An 18,662-nucleotide genomic window follows, 5' to 3' on the forward strand; every position below is an offset into this window, starting at 1 on the left:
ACATAGAAAACCTACAGTACAATACAGGCCCTTCGGTCAACAAAGCTGTGCCGAACATGTACTTACTTTAGAAATTACCTAGGGTTACCCATAGCCCTCTATTTTTCTAAGTTCCGTGCACCTATCCAAGGGTCTTGTAAAAGACCCTATTGTATCCGCCTCCACCACCGTCGCTGGCAGCCTATTCCATGCACTCACCACACTCTGTGTAAAAAAACTTAGCTCTGATATATCCTCTGTACCTACTTCAAAGCTCCTTAAAACTGCCTTCTCCTGTTAGCCATTTCAGCCCTTGGTAAAAGCCTCTGACCATCCACATGATCAATACCTCTCATCATCTTTTGTACCTCTATCAAGTCACCTCTCATCCTCTACCGCTCCAAGGAGAAAAGGCCGAGTTCACTCAACCTGTTTTCATAAAGCATGCTCCCCAATTCAGGCAACATCCTTGTAAATCTCCTCTGCCTCATTTCTACAGTTTCGACATCCTTCCTGTAGTGAGGTGACCAGAACTGAGCACAATACTCCAAGTGAGGTCTGACCAGGGTTCTATATAGCTGTAACATTACCTCTCGACTCTTAAACTCAATCCCATAGTTGATGAAGACCAATGCACCTTATACCCTCTTAACCACACTGTTAACCTGCGCAGCAGCTTTGAGTGTGCTATGGACTCGGACCCCAAGATCCCTCTGATTCTCCTCACTGCCAAGAGTTTTACCATTAATACTATATTCTGCCATCATATTTGACCTACCAAAATGAACCACCTCACACTTATCTGGGTTGAACTTCATCTGCCACTTCTCAGTCCAGTTTTGCATCCTATCAATGTCCCGCTGTAACCTCTGACAGCCCTCCACACTATCCACAACACCCCCAACCTTTGTGTCATCAGCATATTTACTAACCCATCCCTCCACTTCCTCATCCAGGTTATTTATAAAAATCACGAAGAGAAGGGATCCCAGAACAGTTCCTTGAGGCACACCACTGGTCACCAACCTCCATCAGAGTATGACCCATCTACAACCACTGTTTGCCTTCTGTGAGCAAGCCAATTCTGGATCCACAAAGCAAGGTCCCCTTGGATCCCATGTCTCCTTACTTCCTCAATAAGCCTTGCATGGGCTACCTTATCAGATGCCTTGCTGAAATCCATATACACTACATCTACTGCTCTACTTTCATCAACGTGTTTAGTCACATCCTCAAAAAATTCAATCAGGCTCGTAAGGCACGACCTGCCTTTGATAAATCCATGCTGACTTTTCTTAATCATATTATGATTCTCCAAATTTTCATAAATCCTGTCTCTCAGGATCTTTTCCATCAACTTACCAACCACTGTAGTAAGACTCACTGGTCTATAATTTCCTGGACTATCTCTACTCACTTTCTTGAATAATGGAACAACATCCGCAACCCTCCAATTCTCCAGAACCTCTCCCGTCCCCATTGATGATCCAAAGATCATTGCCAGAGGCTCAGCAATCTCCTCCCTCCCCTCCCACAGTAGCCTGGGGTACATCTCATCCGGTCCTGGAGACTTATCCAACTTGATGCTTTCCAAAAGCTACAGCACATCTTCTTTCTTGATGTCTTTTCAATCCACTGGAAATCATCCCTACAATCACCAAGATCCTTCTCCATAGTGAATAATGAAGCAAAGTATTCATTAAGTACTTCTGCTATCTCCTCCGATTCCATACACACTTTTGCACTGTCACACTTGATTGGACCTGTTCTCTCACATCTTATCCTCTTGCTCTTCACATACTTCTAGAATGCCTCAGGGTTTTCTTTAATCCTGCTCGCCAAGGCCTTCTCATGGCCCCTTCTGGCTCTCCTAACTTCATTCTTAAGCTCCTTCCTCCTCGTGCTATAATGGTCTAGATCTCTATTATTACCTAGCCTCTTTCATAAGCTTTTTTTATTGACTAGATTTTCAACAGCCTTTGTACACCACGGTTCCTGTACCCTACCGTCCTTTCCCTGTCTCATTGGAACGTACCTATGCAGAATGCTAGGCAAATATCCCCTGAATGTTTGTCACATTTCTGCCATACATTTCCCTGAGTACATCTGTTCCCAATTTATGCTTCCAAGTTCCTGCCTGATAGCTTCATATTTCCCCTTACTCCAATTAAACGCTTTCCTAGCTCTCTGTTCCTCACCCTCTGCAATTCTATGGCAAAGGAGATAGAATTATGATCACTGTCTCCAAAATACTCTCCCACTGAAAGACTTGACACCTGACCAGGTTCATTTCCCAATACCAGATCAAGTACAGCCTCTCCTCTTGTATGCTTATCTACATATTGTGTCAGGAAACCTTCCTGAACACACCAAACTCCAGCCCAGCTCTAGGGAGATGCCAATTAATATTTGGGAAATTAAATTCTCCCACCAGGACAACCCTGTTATTATTACACCTTTCCAGAATCTTTCTCCCTATCTGCTCCTCGATGTCACTGTTACGCTTGGGTGGTCTATAAAAATATGATTTGGGTGAACACAAAACATAAAAGTTTGAATGTTTATTTAAGGAAAGTAAAACTTACATGTAATACTACTGATACAAATTTGACATGCAAAGTTACCATTCACCAGGAAACAATAATTCAACTCACATCAGTATAAACTTAGATCAAAATTTGTTTTGACAGGTATTTTATACTATAACAGACAAAATATACTATGTAATACAAAATGAAGAAAACAGCCCGTCAGATATATATTAATCTATAATGTTCACGTAATCATTGGAGCTTATTGTTGCGTTATACTTCCGGTTTGTGTCACTTCGGTTACTCATGGTACTGAACCAATTCTCCGCTGAAGAACCACTCCCAGCATGAAAATAATATCCATGCAGCATCCAAGGAAAAAGGCGTTAAACTTTCTCCAATGTTGTGTGCTAGCTGGCTAACTAAAGTTTAGTTTGCATTCACAGTAATATGTAGCTAACTCATTATCCGGCAGTAAGAGGGTTACATTTTTGGGGGTTCTTCTGGGATGGATGCTTGAATGAGTTAATGCTGTATAAATGCTGTACTATGATTGGGTGGCCTGTTTGCTTGTGTTCAAGCCTGTGTTACAGTGGTGTCATTTTTAGTGCAATTTAAAGAGTATCATAATAGTCTATGGCTTTAATTCCTTCTAAAGTGTATGAACATACACTTTCCTACACTATATTCCATCTGCAACTTCTTTGCCCATTCTCCTGCAGATGCTTCCTCAATATACCTGACCGTTCTCCTGTTTTTGCATCATCTGCAAATGTGGCCACAAAGACATCAATTCCAACATCCAAATCACTGACATAAAATGTGAAAAGAAGTGATTCCAATGCCGATTCCTGCAGAACACCACTATTCACCAAACAGAACAGGCTTCTTTCATTCTCCTCTTTGCCTCCAGCCAGTCAGCCAATCTTCTATCCATGCTGGTGGCTTTCCTTACATACCATGGACTCTTGTTTAGCAGCCTCGTGCAGCACTTTGACAGAGGCCTTCTAAACATGCAAGTAAACAACATACAGGTGACTCTCGTTTGTTTATCCTTCCTGCTATTTCCTCAAAGAATTCCAACAGATTCATCAGTCCATGTTTCAGGCTAAGACCTTGCAGGCTAAAATGTTGATCATTTATTGCCCTCCATAGATGCTGCTTGACATATTGAGTTCCTCCAGCACTTTGTGCGTGCTGTGGTGAAACTCTCTGTCCTAGGAGCATTAATGGAACCACTGAACCTACTCAGCAGGTCAGGCAACATCTGCAGAGGCAAAAGGATAGTTACTGTTTCAGATCTCCCTTCTGTACCCCCTCACTGCTACCTATCTCTTCATTATACTGGTAATCACACCTCTACACTGAGAGTGCTGAAGCAGGATCATATTTTCTTTTCTACTCACCTTGCCTGTGTTGGGCTATATGTGACTCTAGACACACAGGCACATAACACTGTGACTGGCTTGTAACTGTCCTCCCAGCTGCTGTATTATTGCAACGATTCAAGAACGTAGCTCCCCATCACTTGTCCAGAATGGCTAAGAATAGCAATGGAATTTGGAGATGTCATGTGATATGAATGAACAAAAACAAAACAATTTGAATAATATGGACTTCCATTTTCATTTTTGAATCCCAATTTTTGAATATGCTTGTTGTTGAACTAAATACAATTCTGGGTCTAAAAAGCAAATCTGTTGTTGAAAAATAATGTGCAGCAATGGATTCTAAAAAGTACAAAGAAAAGATAATTAGTTTCTTTAGGATAGCTGGGAATTGGATAAATTCTGGATGCAATTTTTCTTGTGCTCACTTAAGATAATATAACTCAGTTGCTTCTCAGTTTTGGCATATTCAGTACTCGGGTTCTTGAGTTATTTATAAGATCCATAGAATGTTATTTACAAGACAATAGAGTCATACATTACAGTAGCAGCCTTATCAGCCCATCACATCAATGCTGATCCTTTTGTCCATCTATACTAATACCATCTGTCCACATTAGGACTATATCCTTCCTTGGCTTGCCAATTTAAGTGCCTGTCTAAATTCCACTTAACACATATTTGAATGCCTTAAACAATGTCAGCCAGTATTCTTATAACATTCAAAAGGTTTATCTTGGTAATAATTAATGTATATGAATTTAAGAGAAGTATTTTCAAACATTAATGTAGCCACATTTCTATTTTATCTCAAAGAGCATAGGAACATTAAGACAGAACTGGATAAGCACATATGGAAGTATTGATCGGGTTAGGAGAGAGGCCAGGGGTCACAGGCAGAAACTAAAAGGCCAGCCATTGATCACTGAGACCAGTGGACATTTCTTCATCAAAGCAAAAACACACTTTTGAAATTTTCTGCTTATGCAATGCACTTTCTGAATATATTCACAATAAAGATGAGCAGAAGTTTGAAAGTTCAGAAATTCAGGAGATGTGAGGTTAGTGTGGGAGAGTGTTATTGAGGTATAACATCAGCCAAGATCCTGTTGAAGCAAGGCACAATGACCTAGGTGATTGACTACAACTTTCTTTCTCTTCTGTTTTTAAGTTTTACAGAATCTACATTCTCATATTGTTACAAAATTTTATTTTGTTCAATGAGATGACTTCATGTTCTTCTCAACTTTCTGGTGTTTTAGTGTAGACTACTCAAAGGGCTCCTTCCTCACTCCACTAATGAGTCTGACAATATCTTTATTGTACAGATATGGACGAGTTTAATCTTCCTTAAATGAGATGGTAGAATATAAAATACTCCAGAAAAGGCTTCACAAAAGCGCTGTTCAGTTTCCTTTGGACAACAAAGACGACTCTAGTCTTGCACCCTGTTGCTCCAGATATTAAAGCTAGCATTATGTTTGTATTTCTAGCTTCTTGCTGTTTCTGCAAGCTAGCTTTGTGGTGTTTGTTTATACAGGGACACCAAGTTCTCTTTCAGCATCGAGGTTTAATTTTTTTTTACATGCCCTGGTTCAAAACCTATTTATTTTACTAACATGTTTTTGTCTTTTATTTTCATGTTTATTTTTAATTTTAGATTTTATTTTATTTTCATGATTGTACTTTATCCTATTGTAAAACGCTTTGAACTCGATTGTCTGTATGAAAAGTGCACTATAATTAAGATAGTATTATTATTTTTACATTATTTAAATAGAGTTCTTCAAAATTAACTCCCACTCTCCCTTATTTACTGTTCTTTCCCTTCTGCAGACAATTTGTGTGTTCTTCATAACTTATTTGTTAAGTAATTGCAGTTGGTCACTATATCAGTAATTAATTTCAATTATAAAATATTGGGCTGTGGATCTCCCAAACTTGCCAATGTGAAATTGACTGCTTATACCATTCTTCACTTTTCTGTCTGCTGACCAACCCTCTCAGAATCAGGTTTATTATCATTGACATAATGTATGATATGAAATTTGTTGTTTTGTAGCAGCTGTTCAGTGCAAGTCTTAAAAAATACTGTAAGTTACAATAAAATAAGAAATAAATAGTGCAAGAGAAGAATAGTGAAGTAACATTCATGGGTTCATGGACTTCAGAAATTTGATGTCAGAAGGGAAAAATCTATTCCTAAAATATTGAGTGTGGGTCTTCAAACTTCTGTACCTCCTCCCTGATGGTAATAATGAGGAGAGGACATGTCCTGGTTGATGAGTGTTCTTAATGATGGATGCCATCTTCTTGAGGCACTGCCTTGTGGGGATGTCCTCAATGGAGGAAAGGCTCTTGCCCATGATGAAGCTGCCTGAGTCTATAACCCTCTGCAGCCTCTTTCGATCCTGTTTGTTGGAGCCTCCATACTAGGTGTGATGCAACCATTTGGAATGCTCTCCACTGTATTTCTGTAGAGATTTTCTAGGGTGTTTGGTGACATAACAAATTTCCTCAAGCTCCTAATGAAGTATAGCCGTTGGTGTGTCTTCTTCATGATTGCATCAATGTGTTTGTTATCCATATAACGCCATTATCCACACCACAGGCTGTCCTTTATGTGTCATGTTACTTAATGTGCTGTAAACATCACAGATGTTATACTTTCTGACCATAATAAGCTTGTCAAATGTTATTTTCATTCATGGAACCATGTTGGTTCTGCCTAAATAGGTTATATTTAAGGTGCTTTCTCCTGATTTCCTTAATAATGGACTCCAGCATATTGACCCCCACTTGCTCTCTTTAGAACCCAAAGAAGTAGCCCATCATGTCCAGGAAGTTTGCTAGCTTTTTCTCAAGTGATATTTGTAGCCTGGGGAAAAATACACACGCAGGACAACAAATACTTCTTTGGGTCTTTAATTCCTTTATCTGTTTTAGATGCTTTAATGCAGAAAGAGGGTATCAAAATAAAACAGCAAAATAATTTTTAAAACCCCAGTTCCTGCTGTTATAATCTTAGCTTAATTTCAGTCCACACCCTTGTTATGTATGCAGTTTGAAAATAAATAAAAACAAAATATACAAAACCAATACGGTAGTGGCAATTCTAAAAATACAATACAAACAACATTAGAATCCCACCGACCCTCTACCTTATACACAACATCAAAAAGATGAAAAAATACATCTCATCTTAACTAAGACATATACTGACTTTCGTACACACATGCTTAATTTCCAGACACATATAGGCTAGACCCTGAAATGAATTCTCTTCACTCACACTATGTAAATAGAGATTAACACTTTCACATTACTCCGTTGGAGTCACATTCATTCATGAAACAATAAAGAAAGACAAAACTAAACTTTTACAATATATTGCCTTGTAGATTAAGTTACTAAAAAGACTACCTTTCAAGGCCAATAACGAATTTCGCACAACCACGCTATCTGGCGTCGATACTTTACTCGCAAAAAATCTTTCCTCACCAAACCTGGAAAAAGTACTCGAACATCATTCTCTTTAGAACATGGTAACTCTTCTTTCTATTCCACACGTGCAAAATAATGTCAACGTTTTCTCTTAAAGGCATTACCAGGGTGCACTTTAATAATTAAAAGATTATTTTCAGCAGTCACCTGGTTACATATTAATTGATTTAAGCTCTTGAATCCCTTTTGCCCTGCATGTTTAATACTTTTGGTATCCTTTCAGAGCTTTCTACTGTGAAGGCAGATACAATGTGCTTGTTTAGCATCTCTGCCATTTCCATGTTCCTAGTTATTAGTCCTTCTTTGAGTTTCTAAGGAAAATCAGTGATTATATTTGATAATCTCTTTCTTCTGACACATGTAGATGGTTTTTGAAACTTTTTAAAATCTCTTTGTTGTTTATTTTTATATTCACTTCCCCTCATTTGTTAATATTTTAATCATCCTTTGATTCTCCCAATCCTCAAGCCACTATTATATTTTGCGCTTTTATAAGCCTTTTCTTTTAATCTAATACCATCATTTAGTTTATTCATGGATTAATCACATGTTATGTAATCTTTACTTCTTTATATTTATGGACAATAATAAAATATTTCTTCAAGTCTTTGTCACTGTTATCCACCTTTTCTAACCCAATCTACCTTAGCTAATTCTCTCTGTATACAACTTTATTGATTTTATTTAAACTAAATATTATGTTTTGGAGTTATTTCAAATCTTTTCCATAAAATTACCAATTAAATTTTTATTCATAACCCAATCCAAAAATCCAATCCAATCCGTGATCTAGGATATGATCTGAAATGCCTTCTAGGATATGATGCACATGAAAGCCATGACAATTTTGTTTGTCTAGATTATGCTTTAAGTCTGGTGTTCTTATTTCCTGAATAATGGATGCTATCCTCCCCGCTTTTCTTGTTATAATAATTGAATGGAACGAAAGCAAAAGTTAAAATGGAAGGATCTGAAGATGGTTGAGAGAAGGGAAAAGAGGTATTTGAAAAATGATTAATTGCATCAAAAAATAGCAGGAGATTAATGACTGATATAGCTGTACACCAGAGAATGAAATGTTCATTGGCCTGCTACTTGATGGGTTTTGCCAGATATTCCATATGGAACTGCCAATATGTACAATAATAATTTTCGTCAAGTTTCAAGATTCTACATGAATGTAGAAACTTTGATCTTGCGGGATTAGTTAAAGCATTGGTTCCCTGGTTGGGCCCCACCATCAGAACCCACATTTGTGTCTAATAGTGGTTCAGTAGCTTGCTGAAGTCGATACTGGTATATGCTGACAGAACCTTGTGAATTATCCACAAGCCTATTCATATGAATGGTGGCCATCAGGATGGAAGATAAAGTGGAGAGCATTGGGAGTGGGACCCAATAGTAAAATACCTGTACATCAAGAACATGGTCAAAGCAACAGAAGATCCAAAAGCCTGCATGAACAATACACATAACTGAGTTCAAATCCCCTTGCGGTTGTTAAAATTAGATTAATAATTTGGAATCTTGGGAAGAGCAGTTCAAAAGTACAGTTCAGTAATGTTGACCAAAAAAGCTACAGGTCTGCTTTAAAAACCTCTTTAGTTCATGAATGCCTTTTGGAGAACAAAATCTATCAGCCTTTTCTAGTCTCAGTCATTGTGATGCAACATTATCCCAAGAACCTCCTGCTTAAAATACTCTCTAATATAGCCTCGTTTATTTGTCACAACCTTTGCAAGGATCTAGAAATGCTGGCTTAGGCAGTTATGTCTTGACCTCAAACAATAAATAGTTAAAGCAGTTCCTTAAGATTGTTGTAGTCAAGTCTGGTAGTGGTGTAGTGGCATAAGTTCCCACTACCTATTAAATGCTCACAATGGCGTGCGTCTCAAATAACCTCTGACAACCAAGTCCAGCTCCCGGCCTTCATGTGGGCTTAGCTACCAAGCCCAGTGGAGCTGTTTCAACTGACAGGAGAAGGGACAAAGGACGGTTACTGGTGCCTTAAAACCAGTCTCTTTGGGCAGATGAGGCTCATCAGGCATCTGATCTAAGAGAAGGAAAACTCTGATCTCAAATCTTCGCTAACTTGCGGCTATATCCACTCATGGGGACAGCTTCGGCAGTAAACCCTGAGGAAGAACCTGGAACTGGAAACCCTAAAGCAGTTCTACATTGAGTTCAACGCTGACTGACAACTCCTGTGATGCTGCTGGTGCCAAACTGTGTCGGTCTCTGCTGTCCTTTGTATTCATCAGCTACAAGGAGAGGGGGAATCTGCTGCATGAGGAACAGCTTGTTCTTCATATTATACTGCCCTGGCTTGTGTATCTTGTAGGCATCTAGGATGTAATATCCATGGTTGAACCCTTCCAATGGAGGGCCTCCTAGGTAGAACTTTGGAAGGTAAATTAAAATATAGGTGAGATGGGAAACATGGAAATAAAATTGAGAAGGAGAAAAAGTAGTGTTTCTAGGATACTTGAAAAGTGAAAAGCAAATATCAAAGGTGAAAGATTTTTGTCTGCTAGCTTGTAGTGACAAAGGTCTCCAAGTTTGGTATGGAGGTGTAGTTGTTAAGTAATTGGACTAGCAGCCAGAGTCCTGAACCTTTGGTGGAAAAACAAGAATTCAGAGGAGATTAGGTAATTAAATTAACCAGAAATTAATATGTTCACATTGTGTGAATGAATTCATATATCTTTAATATTTCTCCTTTCTCCATGAACCACAACATATACATTACAATTCATAGTCATAGTCGTAGTCATACCTTATTGATCCCGGGGGAAATTGGCTTTAGTTACAGTTGCACCATAAATAATTAAATAGCATAAAACCATAAATAATTAAATAGTAATATGTAAATTATGCCAGGAAATAAGTCCAGGACCAGCCTATTGGCTCAGGGTGTCTGACCCTCCAAGGGAGGAGTTGTAAAGTTTGATGGCCACAGGCAGGAATGACTTCCTATGACGCTCTGTGTTGCATCTCGGTGGAATGAGTCTCTGGCTGAATGTACTCCTGTGCCCAAGCAGCACATTATGTAGTGAATGGGAGACATTGTCCAAGATGGCATGCAACTTGGACAGCATCCTCTTTTCAGACACCACCGTCAGAGAGTCCAGTTCCATCCCCACAACATCACTGGCCTTACGAATGAGTCTGTTGATTCTGTTGGTGTCTGCTACCCTCAGCCTGCTGCCCCAGCACACAACAGCAAACATGATCGCACATTCATCAGTAATCCCTGCCATACAAAGAAGTCATCTAAATAAATATAGCATTAATAGAGAAAGTTACATTGCTGCCTCTCAAAAATGCATAGAGCTTCATTGCAACTTTGTAGTGGGCATAAGATGGAGAAGTTGGAATGATAGTACATGCCTCAAGCATTCAGTAGCTGGCAAAGCATAGTCTGCAATACGGCTTCCCAGTGGGGGAGAATTGAACGATTGGCAACAATAGTATTCACAATTGATCTGTGCCTAAAATTATTTTTCTTGTAGTGTTTGGAAGCTGGGATATTATGAACGAACAGGTAGTGAAGCTTCAGCACTTGATTAGAAAGTGTTCGAAAGAGACAGCAATAGGGGGAGTTAAAATAAGTTGTCACAAAGGAATGCTCCAACCGAAGAACAGAGATAAGGAGTAACACACATCAAAGTTGCTGGTGAACGCAGCAGGCCAGGCAGCATCTCTAGGAAGAGGTACAGTCGACGTTTCAGGCCGAGACCCTTCGTCAGGACTAACTGAAGGAAGAGTTAGTAAGAGATTTGAAAGTGGGAGGGGGAGTGGGAGATCCAAAATGATAGGAGAAGACAGGAGGGGAGGGGTGGATCTAAGAGCTAGACAGGTGATTGGCAAAGGGGATATGAGAGGATCATGGGACAGGAGGTCCGGGGAGAAAGACAAGAGAGGGGGGAACCAGAGGATGGGCAAGGGGTATAGTCAGAGGGACAGAGGGAGAAAAAGGAGAGTGAGAGAAAGAATGTGTGTATAAAAATAAATAACGGATGGGGTACGAGGGGGAGGTGGGGCATTAGCGGAAGTTAGAGAAGTCGATGTTCATGCCATCAGGTTGGAGGCTACCCAGACGGAATATAAGGTGTTGTTCCTCCAACCTGAGTGTAGCTTCATCTTTACAGTAGAGGAGGCCGTGGATAGACATGTCAGAATGGGAATGGGATATGGAATTGAAATGTGTGGCCACTGGGAGATCCTGCTTTCTCTGGCGGACAGAGAGTAGGTGTTCAGCAAAGCGGTCTCCCAGTCTGCATCGGGTCTCGCCAATATATAGAAGGCCACATCGGGAGCACCGGACGCAGTATATCACCCCAGCCGACTCACAGGTGAAGTATCGCCTCACCTGGAAGGACTGTCTGGGGCCCTGAATGGTGGTAAGGGAGGAAGTGTAAGGGCATGTGTAGCACTTTCCCTCCCCCCGCTCTGCTTTCCGCAAGGATCGCTCCCTACGCAACTCCCTTGTCCATTCATCCCCCCCATCCCTCCCCACCAATCTCCCTCCTGGAACTTATCCTTGTAAGCGGAACAAGTGCTACACATGTCCTTATATATCCCCTTTGCCAATCACCTGTCCAGCTCTTAGATCCACCCCTCCCCTCCTGTCTTCTCCTATCATTTTGGATCTCCCACTCCCCCTCCCACTTTCAAATCTCTTACTAACTCTTCCTTCAGTTAGTCCAGACGAAGGGTCTCGGCCTGAAACGTCGACTGTACCTCTCCCTAGAGATGCTGCCTGGCCTGCTGCATTCACCAGCAACTTTGATGTGTGTTGCTTGAATTTCCAGCATCTGCAGAATTCTTGTTGTTTAGAGATAAGGAGTATTACAGTAGGTGGATTTCAGTTGGAAATGAATGTGGTTCACCTTGTGTGAACTCTGATAATCCGGTATGTTTGTGATTCCCATTGTGGTTGACTGGCAGATTTTCCAAGATACGAGGGGTGATTGATAAGTTCGTGGCCTAAGGTAGAAGGAGTCAATTTTAGAAAACCTAACACATTTATTTTTCAACATAGTCCCCTCCTACATGTACACACTTAGTCCAGCAGTCATGGAGCATACGGATCCCTTCCTTGTGGAAGTGGTCCACAGCAGGGGTGATTGATAAGTTTGTGGCCTAAGGTGGAAGGAGATGAGTTATACCACTCTCGATACATGCACGTGCAGTTCAACTCTTTGAGTGAAAATGCAGAAAGTTTGAAGTTAATAACTCATCTCCTTCTACCTTAGGCCACAAACTTCTCAATCACCCCTGCTGTGGACCACTTCTGGAGGTCCAAGACGCCGACTTCTACAAAGAAAAGATTGATATGCTCCACGACCGCTGGACTAAGTGTATAAATGTAGGAAAAATAAATGTGCTAGGTTTTCTAAAATTGACTTCTTCTACCTTACACCACACACTTATCAATCACCCCTCATATTGCTATCAGTGGGCCAGCATAGTTCAAGTTCACTTTTGTTAGATTTTGCATTCAATCATAATGAATTTTCCATTGTACCAGCGAAGGAGAAGGAGCATTGGAACTGATGTCCTGGTGAGGAAGAATGGAGCATGGGAAACAGCTTCCCAGAGGTTGGAAATGGGTGTAGGGATCTGGGTGTGAGGAGGATGGAGCATGGGCACTAGGTTCCAGCTGAGTGAGAAGAAAATGTGGGAACTGCTGCGCCAGCAATTAGGAAGGATTCATCACAAATATTGTTTGGTAAGCCAGATGGCCAGTCATCAGGATTTATCGATAACAGATTATTGGTGTTTTAGTGTATATCTAAAATGATCTAATTATGAACGTAAGTTCTGACAAAGGGTCTTCAACCTGAGATTTTAACTGTTTCTCCTTCCTCAGATACTACCTGACCTGCTGAGTGCTTTCAACATTTCCTAGTATTAATCTTTACTGTTTGTCATTGTGTAACAGTGAGAGCAGGAATTTTATTTTAAAGTAGGCCAGCTGTAATACTGGAGAACAGTAATATCCCTCTCAGTGGCTGATCCGCTGTTGTAACAGTGCTTGTAACCCATCCAATCAAAACAAGGTTTACCTACAATAATCCTCCTGACAGAATCCATTGATCTAGCAAAGCCAAATAGAATAAGTTTAGCTCTCGCAGCAGGAATGCAGACAATTAATGTTGCTTTATATGGTAGAATAGTACGTGTCAGCAAAATGGGAGCTGCTGAGAGAGACTGCGTCTTGCTTGTGTTTATTTTGTTTCTTGGCAGAGGTTCAGACGCCAGCACGGTTTAAAGGAACAATGGCTTCAAGTTTCAAGTTTACTGTCATAGGCACATATACCGAGAGGGGAAAAAAAATCCATGAAAGTTAGCTTTTTGCATCAACAGAAAGAAAGCGTTATAAGTGTCACATAATTTAACATAAACTTACTGTATGTTAACATAAATTATACATAACCTGCACGACAAAACAAACTGAAATAACTATTAATGCAAGTTAGGAGTAAAAAGTAAGATATTCCGAGATAGTGTTAGAGGTTTTCAGGTTGATTCAAGAACTTGGCGCCAGTGAGGAAGGAGCTGTTGTTAAACCTTGAATTTTGGGTCTTTAGGCTCCTTACCTGATGGCAGCATTGAGAAGGGGCATGGCCTGGATCGTGGGGTTCTTGGTGATGGTTTCCTGAGATAGAGTCTTTTGTGAATGCCCTTGATGGTGCAGAGAGCTATACCCATGGTGAAACTAGCTGAGTACACCACTCTCTGTAGTCTTTTGCATTCCTCTTCACTGGAGTTGCTATAGCAGTCTGCGGTACAAGCAGTATTAACATATAGCAATGTCTGTGGAGTGGGCTCTTGTGTGATTAGATGGTTACTCACGTAAGCTAGAGATCTTGTTCCTACTTTCTCAGAGGCATGTTTGAAAGTTGCTACTGGGGTGATGTTGGATGTGTGTCAGTCACTTAATGGTGAGAAGTAGTATCGGTAGGCAGGGGTAAATAACAGGTCAGTCGGGCTTCTACAGCAGTTCCTGCTGAATGGAGTGAAGCTTGTAGGAATGAAGGCAAAAATAGGCATTGTGCATTTGGGAACTAGGAAAGACAAAGGTTGGAGAAGGGTAGGGAACATTTTAAATACACATTTGTTAGGTGCTGCACAGTATTATGATGAATTTTCCAGTGAACAAGTTGGTAAATTGGTTTATTATTGTCACATGTACAGTGAAAAACATAGTTTTTCATGTCATTCATAAAGATTTTGTCATTACAACAGTGCATTGAGGTAGTATAAGGGAAAGCAATAACAGAATGCAGAATCAACTATTACAATTACAAAGAAAGAGCAGTGCAGGTAGACAATAAGGTGAAAGGTCCTGATGAGGGAGATTGTGGGGTCAAGAGTCCATCACGTATAAGAGGTCTATTTATTTGTTAACCTTCAACCTGGTGGTATGTGCTTTCAGGTTTTTGCATCTTCTGTCTGACGAGATGGGGGAAGAGGCAACATCTGGAGTAGGAGGGGTCTTTGACTATATTGGGTTCTTCACCAAGGCAGCAAGAAGTGTAGATAGGGTGAATGGTGGGTAGACTGTTTTCCATGATGTGCTGAGCTGTGCCCACAATTCTCTGCAGTTCTTTGTGGTCTTGGACAGAGAAGTTGCATACCAAGCTGTGATGCATCTGGATGGAATACTTTCTATGATGGATGGATAAAAATTTGTGAGTGTCAAAGGGAACATGCGAATCTCTAGTCTCCTGGGAAAATAGAGGTAGTGGTGATCTTTCCAGGCTGTGGTGTCAATGTGGTTGGACCAGGACACATTTACTCCTCGGAACTTGAAGCTTTCATCATTCTTCACAACAATGCCATTAATGTAAGTTGGAGTATGAGCACCATCCCACCCACTTCTTGAAGTCAGTGATCAGCTTTTTTGTTTTGCTGGCATTGAGTGAAAGGTTGTTGTCATGACACCATGTGTCTAGGCTCTCTGTCTCCTTAGATTCATCATTACTTTAGGTCCAGCCCACCATAGTGCTACCAAATGCAAACTTGTAGAAGAAATCAGACAGTTCAGAGTTCAGAAGCAGTACAGTAATTAATCAGTGCTGATTGTTCTGGGAAGCGCCCAGTGAAGGGTGACGTGGAATTACTCTCCTGACAATTCCAAAGAAGTTGCATTGCATGTCACTTGATGTGTATCTGATGCCCGTCAGAGTGATGGACAAATGAATAAACTCTGTTGAATTTGGCGAGTGACATGCTTCAGCCTGACGTAGTTCTTGCTGCATTTCAGTGAATGGTACAACACGGGTACTGGACATTCAGACCACTATGTTTTCATCAGCGATGATGCCAGTTGAACTAACCTTTTCTCCCCATCTGTTCATGTATCTGTCCAAATGTAGGGTCTTTCTATCAAGACCTGCTTCTACCACCAATCTGGAAAGAGCATCCTAGGTGCCTGCCGCACTCTGTTTAACAGAAATCGTGGCTTACATGTCTCCTTTAAACTTTGTCTCTCTCACCTTAAACCTATGCGGTTGTGTATTTCACTCTGGGGGAATAAAACAAAGGCATTGCAAAACAACATTACATAAGTAGACTTTAAACATTCAAAGGATCTATCCTACACAAGTTTGAATGTTGTATAGCAGATTTCTGTGGAATATAAATGCTTGAATATTGATAAAATGAAATTTGTGGACGTTATTTAAGGTTGTAATGTGCTTTGGTGTGTCAGAAACTCGTACAGCATGGACGCAAGACCTTCAGCTCGACTGGTTCATGGTAACCAAGATTCCCAACTAAGTTTGGCCCAAATCCTTCTAAAATCTCACTAACCTTATCTGTGGCCAACTTCCTTTTAAATGTAATGCACCTGCCTCATTCACTTCTTTGGCAGGTCCTGGGCATCATTATTTTACAGAATCTCAAATGGGAGAACCATATCTCCTCCATTAACAACGGGGCTCGGCAGTGAATGTACATTTTTTTAGCAGTTGGTAAAATTCCATCTTCCCCAGAACATACTGGCTGCCATCATCAAATCAGCCATGACTTTTTTGGTTTGGCAGAATATCCTCTCACAATATAAGGCAACTTCAGTGAACTGTCTGGGGTTAGTGGAAAAGGTTATTAGCTGCAGTCTACCTTCACTGCAGGACTTGTATATGTGCAGGACAAACAAGCAGGCAGGAAAAAACCTGCAAACCTGTGTCCAGTTCTGGTCACCTCACTATAGGAAGGATGTGGAAGCATTGGAAAGGGTACAGAGGAGATTTACCAGGATACTGCTTGGTTTAGAAAGTATGGATTATGATCAGAGATTAAGGGAGCCAGGGCTTTACTCTTTGGAGAGAAGGAGGATGAGAGGAGACATGATAGAGGTGTACAAGATAATAAGAGGAATAGATAAAGTGATAGCCAGCGCCTCTTCCCCAGGGCACCACAAGAGGACATGGCTTTAAAGTAAGGGGTGGGAAGTTCAAGGGGGATATTAGAGGAAGGTTTTTTACTCAGAGAGTGGTTGGTGCGTGGAATGTACTGCCTGAGTCAGTGATGGAGGCAGATACACTAGTGAAGTTTCAGAGACTACTAGACAGGTATATGGAGGAATTTAAGGTGGGGGCTTATATGGGAGGCAGGGTCTGAGGGTCGGCACAACATTGTGGGCCGAAGGGCCTGTACTGTTCTATGTTCTATGTTCTATGTTCAGTCTTTCCCAAAAGCTTCCTTATGGAACGTGCTATACTACTACTACGTCAACACAGGCCTGGGGGGCCGGTATCGGGTACGATGACGGACTCTCCACTTCTCCCCCTCCCTCATCAGTGTGTTCAGTTCATGTACGTTAGCCGTGTCGCTGTCTTCTAGGAGCATGTTGACCATAGTCTTGGGAGGGCGCCCAGGTTCATCCTCCCATGCTTGGGCTCCCATATGATGACTAGGCTGGCAGGTAGCTCGGGGTGGCATAGACAGTGCCCCGCTAGTTGCAGTCTTCTCGCCTCAATTTTAGCGGTGAACATCAGTAGGTCTTCTTCTTCTTCTTCTTCTTCAGACGCATCTAGGCATATTTCAGCCCTCCGCAGGACGTGTAATTAATTATAGAACTTCAAGGAACTCAAATTCTCGAATACAACCTGGTCTCAAGCATAAACTGAATGATAGACTCTTCAATCAGATGTTGATTCTCTTGATGGCCAAACAAAGATTGAATAGAAAACCAAAATAAATTTAAGCCAGATAGCCTCTTGAACAGCATGCTTCTTTCAATTTTGTATCGATTACAGCTCAGCAAAACATGCTGGACTGTCTCTGGACTACCACAGTCACATAATCCAGTAGGATGTTTTCCTATTATCTTTAAATAATAGATTAGCCCACAATGCCCCAACCTAAGTCTTGTAAATTTCACCATATCTCTGCGACTTAAAAGGGAACAGTCTGAGACCTTTTTAACTAGTGGGTGACTAGAAAAATAATGCCTGCCCCTTAATTCAATTTTTCCAATCCTCCTGCCACTTCTTCTCTATACCTTTTTTAATCCTACTTCTCAATTCTGCTCTGCCTAGAGGAACTCTAATTTCTACTTGCCTGCTCTGTAAGGAAGACTTCGCAATGCCATCCACAATTTCATTTCCCTCCACCCCAGCATGCCCAGGTATCCATGAAAATCTAACTGCACAACCCATCTTCCCTACTCTAAACATCACTAAGAGAATCTCAATAACTATGTCAGGACGAGCTTTTGATTTACTCCTACTCATCGGTAGGTCGTCATAGAGCTCGACGTTTGTCATGTGCTCTTGCCAGCTCACGTTAGGAGCTACCCGGAGCATTCGTGTGTAGCAACCTTCTGGAGACTTTCGCATAGTCTTGGTGGAAAATGCTATAGGCCTATTAAAACAAAAAAAAAATCATGACATCTTCAGTTTCATCCCCCAGGTAGTTCATCAAAATGACCATTCTAGTTCACCCCCATCCCTTTATTATAACCCCTTTCACTGCACTGCACTGTAAGCACTTTAAACCACATTTTATAATGCTGTTTACATTGTAAGTATATAGTGTTATTTATGTACATTTTATTCCATATATGTATTTTGAACTCCAACTTTATTTTTTGTATATGGCTCTTTATTCTTTATAATTGTTGAATGCTATTGTTTTTTGTTGCATGCCACACACTGACCAACACACCACATCAAATTTCTAACACATATGTATATGGCAAATAAAGTTGATCCTTAATCCTTGATCGTTCCACATACTGACACCC

General features: G+C 40.7%; 1 protein-coding gene across 2 annotated transcripts in view; it reads left to right on the forward strand.

Annotated features, from left to right (window-relative positions):
* Positions 1 to 18,662, forward strand: part of slain1a (SLAIN motif family, member 1a) — a 136,291-nt gene that overhangs the window by 109,225 nt on the left and 8,404 nt on the right. The gene's annotated exons all lie outside the window — the stretch shown is intronic.

This window comes from Mobula hypostoma, chromosome 5 (assembly GCF_963921235.1).
Source record: "Mobula hypostoma chromosome 5, sMobHyp1.1, whole genome shotgun sequence".
Lineage (NCBI taxonomy): Eukaryota > Metazoa > Chordata > Chondrichthyes > Myliobatiformes > Myliobatidae > Mobula > Mobula hypostoma.